The sequence below is a fragment of the Alligator sinensis genome, unplaced genomic scaffold (assembly GCF_000455745.1).
Source record: "Alligator sinensis unplaced genomic scaffold, ASM45574v1 scaffold647_2, whole genome shotgun sequence".
NCBI lineage: Eukaryota > Metazoa > Chordata > Crocodylia > Alligatoridae > Alligator > Alligator sinensis.
The window spans coordinates 6,335,332-6,344,397 of NW_005841832.1; the positions used below are offsets into that span (position 1 = coordinate 6,335,332).

Here is a 9,066-nt window from a genome sequence, read left to right on the forward strand (position 1 = left end):
TCTCCATGTGTTGCATGCCTGGGAGAGACCCCAGCCCAAGCCAGAGCGGATCTGCACCTGACAGTAAAGAGGGAAGGAGGTAGGCCAGGGTGCAAACTGCAAAAGGGAAGTGAAGGGAAGGGGAAGGAGGCTGCTGAAGGGCTGAATCTTGCCCTGACCCAGGCTCAGGTCCAGAGTCAGTCACAGCAACTGCCTGCTCCCCTGTCTCTTTCATATGCAAATATAAGATGAGGGACTTTCCCCACCATATTGATTGGAGGTGGACCTTGTCTTGTTCTCTAGTAAATATGGTATTATAGCTCTTTTACAAAGGACTAAATTGAGGCTCAGAATAATTCAGTTACTTAGAAAAGTTAACACAAGATAAGAAGTCAAGAATCCTTCCTCCTAGTCCAGCCCCTGCCCCCGTAAGCCAGTGCTACTTAGCCTTTTTCCATCAAGGATGCCAAAATCATTTGAATCTTTTGCTGTGATCCATTCAGTTCAAGAGGATTTCAAAAGACTGAGACACCAAGGTCACAGGAAGAAACGGGTAATTTTATGCACTGTCTAGGAGATTCTAGTGGTCATGATAACTAAAGGAGCAAGGATGGGGGTGTGGATTCTGAGCATGCTGGTGGGATCTAAAAAGATGAACTGTTTAGGAGTAGCTTTAGTCTCACAGATCCCCTTCATACACACAGGAGGGAGAGCAGGGGAACTGTTATGAAGCAAGGGTAAAGGACAGATCTGAGGCAAAATTTTACTGATACTTCCTGTAGCTAGATTTCCAGTCAGTGGGATAGGACTCATTTTGAGGCCATGTCCCCATGAGTTAAGAAGTCCTACACTAGCCACTCCTGGCTTACCACGATCAAATAATCCTTACGCAGCAATATTCTCTAGGTAACACTGACTTAGCTTCCAATAGCTTTGCTATTGTAAGGCTAGATATCACACATTTGAACGATCTTTTTAGCTCAGTGCTGAAACCTAATACCTCCCACTTTAAAGACCAATTCCCTGCTTCTTGGAGAAAATACGCTGTACCTGATACAGCCCTTCAAACCACCTGGTCCATAAACCAGCCATAGACATAGGTGTCACGTATAAATTAATACAGTGGAATTACAGGAAAGAGGAGTCAACAGGACATGCATGAAATATATATTTTTTCATAACATCCCCTTTTTACCTCATCTCTTTACATTCCAGCCAGTTTTCTTTTCATAGAAGGTAATAGGGGGAAAAAAACCCCCTCTTTGCACCATTCTAGTCATATAATGTAAGTGATTTCTTTTAGTCTTGGTGAGGAATATTCAAATAATAACCACCATTTATTCATGTGTATGCCTTAAAACCATAACAACCCCCCCACCCAACAAAAATTACCTTATAAAGGGTTGCTTATGAGCTGCATATGTGACAAAACCTGCACTTTTTCCAGGTTGGCCTGGGTTCTTGCAGGAAGTCTGCAAGAACAGATAGAGAGATTTCATTTCTCCAGCATGATGACATCACGTAGCGTTGGCATGTCCTGATTCTTTCTGACTGCTGCACAGTTGTATTTGGTTATTGACAGTGCTGCCTGCCTTGGCAGACCTTGCATCATGGGCACCCGAGCCTTCAAGAATCCTGATCCAACCTGACTCTTATACAGATGCATTTGTTTGCTGCCAGTGGCTCCCTCCTGTTACTGCTCGCTTGTCGTACTTCTCTGTGTTATGCCAGTGAGTGACTACTCCCATCCCATGGTGATGCTGCCTCAGGGCTCTGTTGAGTTTTCAATTATCACAATATACAATGCAGACACGGTGTAAAATAACTAGCATAAGTCTAACAGACTGAGCTCAGTAGAAATACAGTTAAATAAAAGAACTGCTATAATACCAGGAGGCTGATTGGAACAACAAGATACCAGTGTCATATCCTGTGGATTTTATGTTGAGTAGATATAGATTTTAGTCATTACAATCTAGCCATCCAGCAGATGATAACTACAGGAAATGGATGCGAATATCTTCAATTGTGAATAACTGATATATCTTTGCAAGTAAACTGGGGATCTGGTAGACTACAACGACTAGAAGCTTTTGAGACACCTAAGAAGGTATTTTGCTGTGCCAGATTTCCAATTATGCATAATTAAAGGAAACTTGCAATTATATGATGATGTGTTTCAAAACTGAGTATTTTACAGTTAAAGCATAGAATTCAGAGGCATGATTTCTGGGATCTGTTATGACTCGAATACCAATTCTGGCCTTGAGCAAGTTAAAATAATCACTCTCTGCAACTCAGTTTACACATCTGTACAATAATTGTAATAATAACTAGCTTACATGAGTATCATGAGAATTAGGTATTTGTAAAATGGTATGAAAGCAGAAGTTCAGAGCAGAAACAAGCGTTAAGCTGAACATAAATAACAAATAATGTGCAATGTGCCTGTTATTGACTACTAGAAAAACAGCTAGAAGTTAGGAATATGGTATTTAGACAAATTTAAAGAGAGCAATTCATTGTGCTTTTCTTCAATGCAAAACTAAACAGGCATAGAAAGTAAATTATAATATTTTGTACTTCCAGAGCACATTCTATTTGTGAATCACAAAGTAATTTGCAAATATTAATGAATTAGCCTCACAGCTTGCTTTCAGATAGGCAGTTGTTGCTGCTGTTGTTGTTGTTGTTATTCCAGTTTCAAAGAGAAGAAAACGGAGACAAAGAGAATTTAAATGACTGTCCAAGCACCATGTTTTAACCATATTATCATCCTTACTGTAGAGTTATGTTTAAACTTTATCCTGACCAAATATTGTATGTGTTATACTGTTTACAATTGAAACTCTTTCTTAAAGAAAAAGAGAAAAAAATGTTGAAATTCCTCAAGAATTTGTCCATTGTAACCTAGCTTCTTCATTTACATTCTATCACTTAAAATCTAAGATAAATGCAAGAGGAAAGAAAACATGAAAATGCATACAAAATCTGTCAAGGACCCATCCATGACTATGTATCAGGACATTGCAAAAAGGCTCCAAATAGCATAATTCATTTTTATTTCAATGCATAGTGGTTTTTATTACATGAAAATGAATTATATTTTTGTGAAACCTTAAATTTGGGAGAGCAAATGAAATCCTGTGAATTACTTGTTTTTTTCTGCTGATGAGTAGGAGAAAGCATTGCTCCTACTTAGTGAATGCATGTCTGTGTTTAAAAACTAAGGGCCTGATTTAAATCTACCCATTAATTGTCTAGGTAGACTTATGCACAGTTTTGTTCAGTTTCCTGAAAATCCATCTATGCATCCACTTTTGTAATACACCATCATCTAGCCTATAAGATTAAGTAACAAAAAAGCTGCAAGGAGGAGGGCCTATGCACCTTTTGTATTACCAGGTTTTCAAGGACTCCAAGGGTGGAATAGGATCACACTAAGGTGCCTAAAACCACTTTCATTCTTAATAGGTGAAATATTACCAGACCCTAAGTGTTTGATAGGGCAAAGTGCTGAGCATTTTCAGGCTCCCTTTCAGTGGGAGCTGGGGGAATTCTACTCTTTCATCACCTCCCTCTTGAACTTATCAGCTCCCTGCAGGATCAGGACCTGTATATCTTTCTGTCCAAAAATGCCAAGCTATAAAAGACAGCCACTTGGAACATTTTGGATACAAAAACTTAGGCTCCACCCAAGTCTTAACAGTATACATAAATGTGTTAAAGAACCTCTTTCTGAATGAATGCAATCACAAGAGTTTGGAACACTTATTGGTAGGTTATATATATTTCCCTTCCAAGCTCTGAATTCTAAAAATCTTCACTGTCACTCTGCCCTCACATGTGCAATATTTGGAATTAACTACACAAAATAGGAAAAGCCTAGATTAGCATGATTCCAATGCATTACATTATTTTTCTTTCCCTTTTTTAACCATTAGGGTATGCAAATGTTCAGTTAACTGGTCCTCATGTTTTCTCTTCATTGAATTGCTTTTGTTATGGCAAATAAATATTCATAAAGAAAAGTGAACAATAAATCATTTCATATAGTTCAAAGCCATTTTCTTTGTAGATTGCATATATATTCAGCTGTGACTTGCCTTTAATATTTCATTCAAAAAGGAAACTTGTAGAAGGACAATAGAGATGATGTGTCAAGTAGTAATTAAAACAGGGGGTAATGATTAAACCTGTTTTGATCTATATTGTACTCTGACGAATCCATAATCTACTGTATTTGTTAAAATGACTTTCCACTCCGCTTTGTATAGAAAGTCAAAATAAACTTTTGTATAGAAAGTCAAAATAAACTTTAATTTAAAGGCATTGCACAGAAGAAAATACAGGGACAATGAGAGCTCCAAGAGATGCAGAGCAAAGATGAGGTATGGAATCTGGGTATTGGTTTATAAGTTTTAGAGGCTACAGTTCAAAACAAGTAACAATGATTTTGTGAGTCTCAACATGGTGTTTACACATAGTCACATATATTCTGAGTGTGCTGGTGAACAATGCCATTATTTTATACTGAATATAAAATATCATTTAAGTGAAAAATAGAACACAGGAAAACTAATATTGACTCAGTGTACCCAGAATTAATTGTTTATGGATGTAACCCGGGTACACCCAAGGGTGTGCCCTATTCTCAATCGGATGGGATGGGTAGGCAGGAAGGGGTGCTGTGAGAGGGATGTCGATATTTCGAGCAGATCCCTCTTTCCTCTGTAGAGTTAGCCCAAGCCCAAAGTTCTTAACTATATACAATTGATTGAGTTACCAGCATTTATATGCTATAGATGTTTTCTATATAAAACTCTTTAAGATAGATATAATTACAGATATAGATACAAATATACATATAAAGGTCTGTTAGCAAGAGGAAGTTGGTCCTAGGGGTGGGTATTTGGGTAAGTACCTGTGCCTCAGGCCCAGAATAGGGGTGGATCCCAGGACAGTCAATCCAGCAAGCTTATACCACAAGTGGGCTAGCTAATAAAGACATCCTTACAGAGCCCATTATACAGAATTAATACACCCAACTATTTATAACACCAACAATAACAACAGATACCAAATAGGAAACATAACTATATCAGATATTAGACACACCCTATATGGGTTCCAACCACTTGGTCACTCAAATGGGATAGGGTCTTCTCCCCCTAGGCCCACTCCCCCCAGGGCCCCTTGCTCAGGGGCGCCTTCCCTGTGGGACCTGGGTTCCCGGTAACTCACGGTCCTTCCTCTGGGGGCTGTCGATCTGGCCTCTGGGTTCCCACACCATCTCAGGCCTCCTGGAGCCATTGGCCTCGAGTTGAGGGTTCTTCCCTCTATGTCCTGGGCCCTGGATTGGGCGCCGTGTGGGGTCCGAGCAGCCCCAAGCTGCTCCCAGGGCCGGCTCTCTGTGCACCAACCTGCACACCATGTCGGCCCAAGCAGCCTTGAGCTGCTCCCGGGGCCAGCTTTCCATGCACCAATCCACGCAGCACCTCACCCAGCTGCTTGCCGGGTTTGCAGGCTCAAATTGCTTTGAGCGCCTCCCAGAGCCTGAGCACCGTGCGCTGATCCACACACTGTCGAGGCTCAGGCAGGGTCCCAATGATGGTTTTCTCTGGAACTCCTCTCTCCTCACTGTCCCACACTGTATCTGCCCTTTTATTTACACTGGAGGCCCCAACACCTGAAGTCTGCCAGACCTGCAAAGCACAGTCTTCAATCAGGTCCAGGGGCTTCTTGCATCCCCCGCCTCTGAGCAGGGATAGGGCAAGTCCCTCCCAGATGTTACCTGATTGGTGGAAATGTTCCATCAATCCAAAATGTCCTTCTCCAAGTCAGGATTGCCAGGAAAAAGCAGTGAGCCAGCCACATGGAGGCTTTGCTCATGCCATTCCACGGAAAACTTTTCTAGGAGACATGGACTGGAGAAGGGGAAGGAGTGCGCTAATGGTTATGTAACATGGTTCTGCTGGCTAAGGTAATAATGAATAAGGGATAATGTTGAACAATAGATATTAATGAAACTCACACCTAATACATAGCATTAATAATGGATGGATAATAAATATGCCTATTTAATTGCCAGTGAGCTCACATTTTTTGTTAATATGCACTGAAAATAGTACGAATACAAACAACAGCCTTTTCTGTTGCTAGGGTATAAGGACATATGAATTATCTATGAACTCTTTCAGAAGAGCGAGTACTATACTGCATTTCACACGTGTAAATCTGATAAAATCTGAGAGGAGCTAGAGAGTGTTGGTGAAACAATCTCTTGTTATCTTAAGTAAAATGAAACATTGTCTTGACTCCTTTAAAATGTTTCTTAGTTAATAAGTTTTTGATGTTACAAGTAAACAAAAAAGCTGTTACATTCTGTTCATAGAGTTAAATGAGAGCACAGAGAGAAAGGAAAATAAATTATTATGGGCCTGTTCATGTCATATAAGGACAGAGCGTGATGCACTATTCCAGCTACATATGCTCTCCAGGATGCTGTGGTCTATAGAATGTGATTTTACCAAGTTGTCATTTGTCTGTGATTTTGGGGGTGAAATACAGAGCATGGCTATGCATTGTTTTTCTCCCTGACAGCAAAGATCCCAGCTGTGTTCCATGCCTATATTCATGCTGCCTATACCTACCTGAAAAAGGTTTGTGCAGGTGCTATGTATCTGGCCATTGGAAGCAGCCCATCTGTGAGAGCCTTGGTGCAAATGGGTAGTAGTTAAAAGGAGGGTTAAAGATTGTGGGAATGCAGGGGGAGTAGAAAGCAGTCCTGTAAACTTCTATCCTGGAGATGGTGAAATTTGCAAAGTGTAACACTTGCCATCCTCGCACTGGCAATTTTGCAAAAGGACATGGCTTGGTAGTAAACTTGTTTAATTGTATGACCTTAGAACCTTAACACCTTGGGTCTTACTTCCAGTGAGGTCAATCTAAATTCAATAGGAGCAAAGCTCCCATTTAATTCAGGGAAATAAAAATGTATCTATAGTAAATCAAGGGTATTTTTTTTTTCTTTGTAGAGAATCATCATGCTAAAAGATGTGCTAAAGTTCTGATGTTAGTGAAAGGGAATGAACCATCCTAAACAGAATTACTTTTGTTTTGCTTTAAGGGACTATTAATTCAGAGCTGTTGGGCAGTGGTGTGAATGTTGCCATTGTCTTCACTGGGGTCAGGATTTCACACAAGAGACTTTCCATGTTCTTTTTTAAAGATGCATCCGAGCAGGACACCACTCTGAAACCAGCTTCTGTAGTCCCCATAACAAAAAGAAAAAAAAAAAGGTCATAGTTATTGTAATTGAAAGGAAACAATTTTTATGTTATGGTATGTTGTCAGGTGAAGGATGAGAACCATGTGGTCTGTCCTGTACAGTATTTCCATCACCCCCTGAACACACACAGTATTCCACCATCTACATTCATCTTTGTCACTGTTAGCTTCCTTTTCAGTTGGCAAATAACCATCATCATTATTAGTACGTGAAAACTCCTAGTGATGGGCTCCCTTTTGGCTTTGCATTCTAATCACAACTTTTGCCAATATTGAGCCAAATCCACAATTAGTATTTATTTCCATCGATTTAAATAGGATTTTACTGATTTGTAACAGGTGAGTACCTGGCCCATTAGCTTTGCTTTTGCTCCCTTGCTTACTTTACTAGTTCTTTTCCTTTTTAATGAAGAAAGGATAATTTCACTGGGTCTCTAAACATGCAGTAAGAAGAAACATGTTCAACCATCCAGATCAAAACTAAAAGGATAGGGAGCTGTCTAGAGATTGCATGGTTTAACAGCAGTTTAGAACTTTCAGCTTTATTTCCTCATCAAGCAAAATAATTGATTTTGATTCGGTATGCTATGTTACATTATGCTAAGTTTACACCTTTTTGCAGCATTTGTGGTCATTATTGGTGAAATGCAACATGTAACTGGATATGCAAGAAATATTTGTTAATAATGAAAATTAATAATAAATTAAGAAAAGGTTATAATATTAACCCTAAGTGGCAAGTTCCCTTTCTTCTGAGTATCTGGAAATTGAGACGCTAGCTACTGTATCAAATCAGTGGAGGGGACTGCATTGTGGCAGGATAAATTTCCTTGTCCCCAGCACCCCTCTAATCAGATGGACAGTGGTCATGGCTTTTTTTTCAGTGTTCTGGACTATCACCAAGCAGAAGCACAGCCCTGGTTCACGACAGATGTACAACATCCCCAAAGATGCAGGAAGCATGAGAAAAGAAAATAATACTTCTTTTAACTTAATATCTTAAAAATAATGTAAAATTTTCTCTCTATGCCTAGCACACCCATAATAAATACAGCAAGAAAAAGATACAATACGTCTGGAAAATAAATAAACTAGAAAAAACATATACAAAATATAAAGTTCATTTTGAATGAAGAGGAAAGAGAAAATGAGGGCAGGGAGGAGGAGGAAAGCTGTTGAATGCTAGGACAAGGAGTTGAGTATAAAAGAGATCAAAGTGGCACGAAGGATAAACAGGAAAGATCATAAAAACCAGTCAGAGTGGAGGTAGAGAAAGGAAAATAAAATCATGGGAAAAGAAGCATAAAGAAAAGACAGGACATGGAGATCACAAACAGCAACAACAGCAGCTTCCTTCAAGAAATGTTTCACTGACTTCTAGAGTAGAAATAGAAGGAAAGTTTTCAACTAACAATAATCATGCCTCGGGTGGGCCTCATTGGCTATGATACTGCCACTGCGCAAAGCATTAAATTCACAGAAAGGAAAAGAGTGGGACAAAACGTAGAAAAGGGAGGCAGTAGAGCTAATAACAAACACTTGGAAAAAAATTTTGAAGAAAAGAGCCAAAATACATTGAAGTCATTTAGATGCCCTCCTGTATTTACCTGTGTTTTTCTGAGAAATATCACCAGTAGCATAACTAAAGGGGGAGGAGCGGGGTGAGAGCAGCAGCCCTGGGTGCTGACTTTGGGGAAGGTAGGGATCCAAAAATAGTTGCAAGTGGCTCTGTCTCAGGGGCAGAGGTGCCCTCATATTCCCTGAATATCATGCAGCTCTGCTAAGCTTGGTGATGGT

The 9,066-nt window shown here is 39.8% G+C and overlaps 1 pseudogene; it reads right to left on the minus strand.

Annotated features, from left to right (window-relative positions):
* Window positions 1-8,609: 8,609 nt before the first annotated feature.
* LOC112549373 lies at window positions 8,610-8,737 on the minus strand (annotated as a pseudogene).
* Window positions 8,738-9,066: the final 329 nt, after the last annotated feature.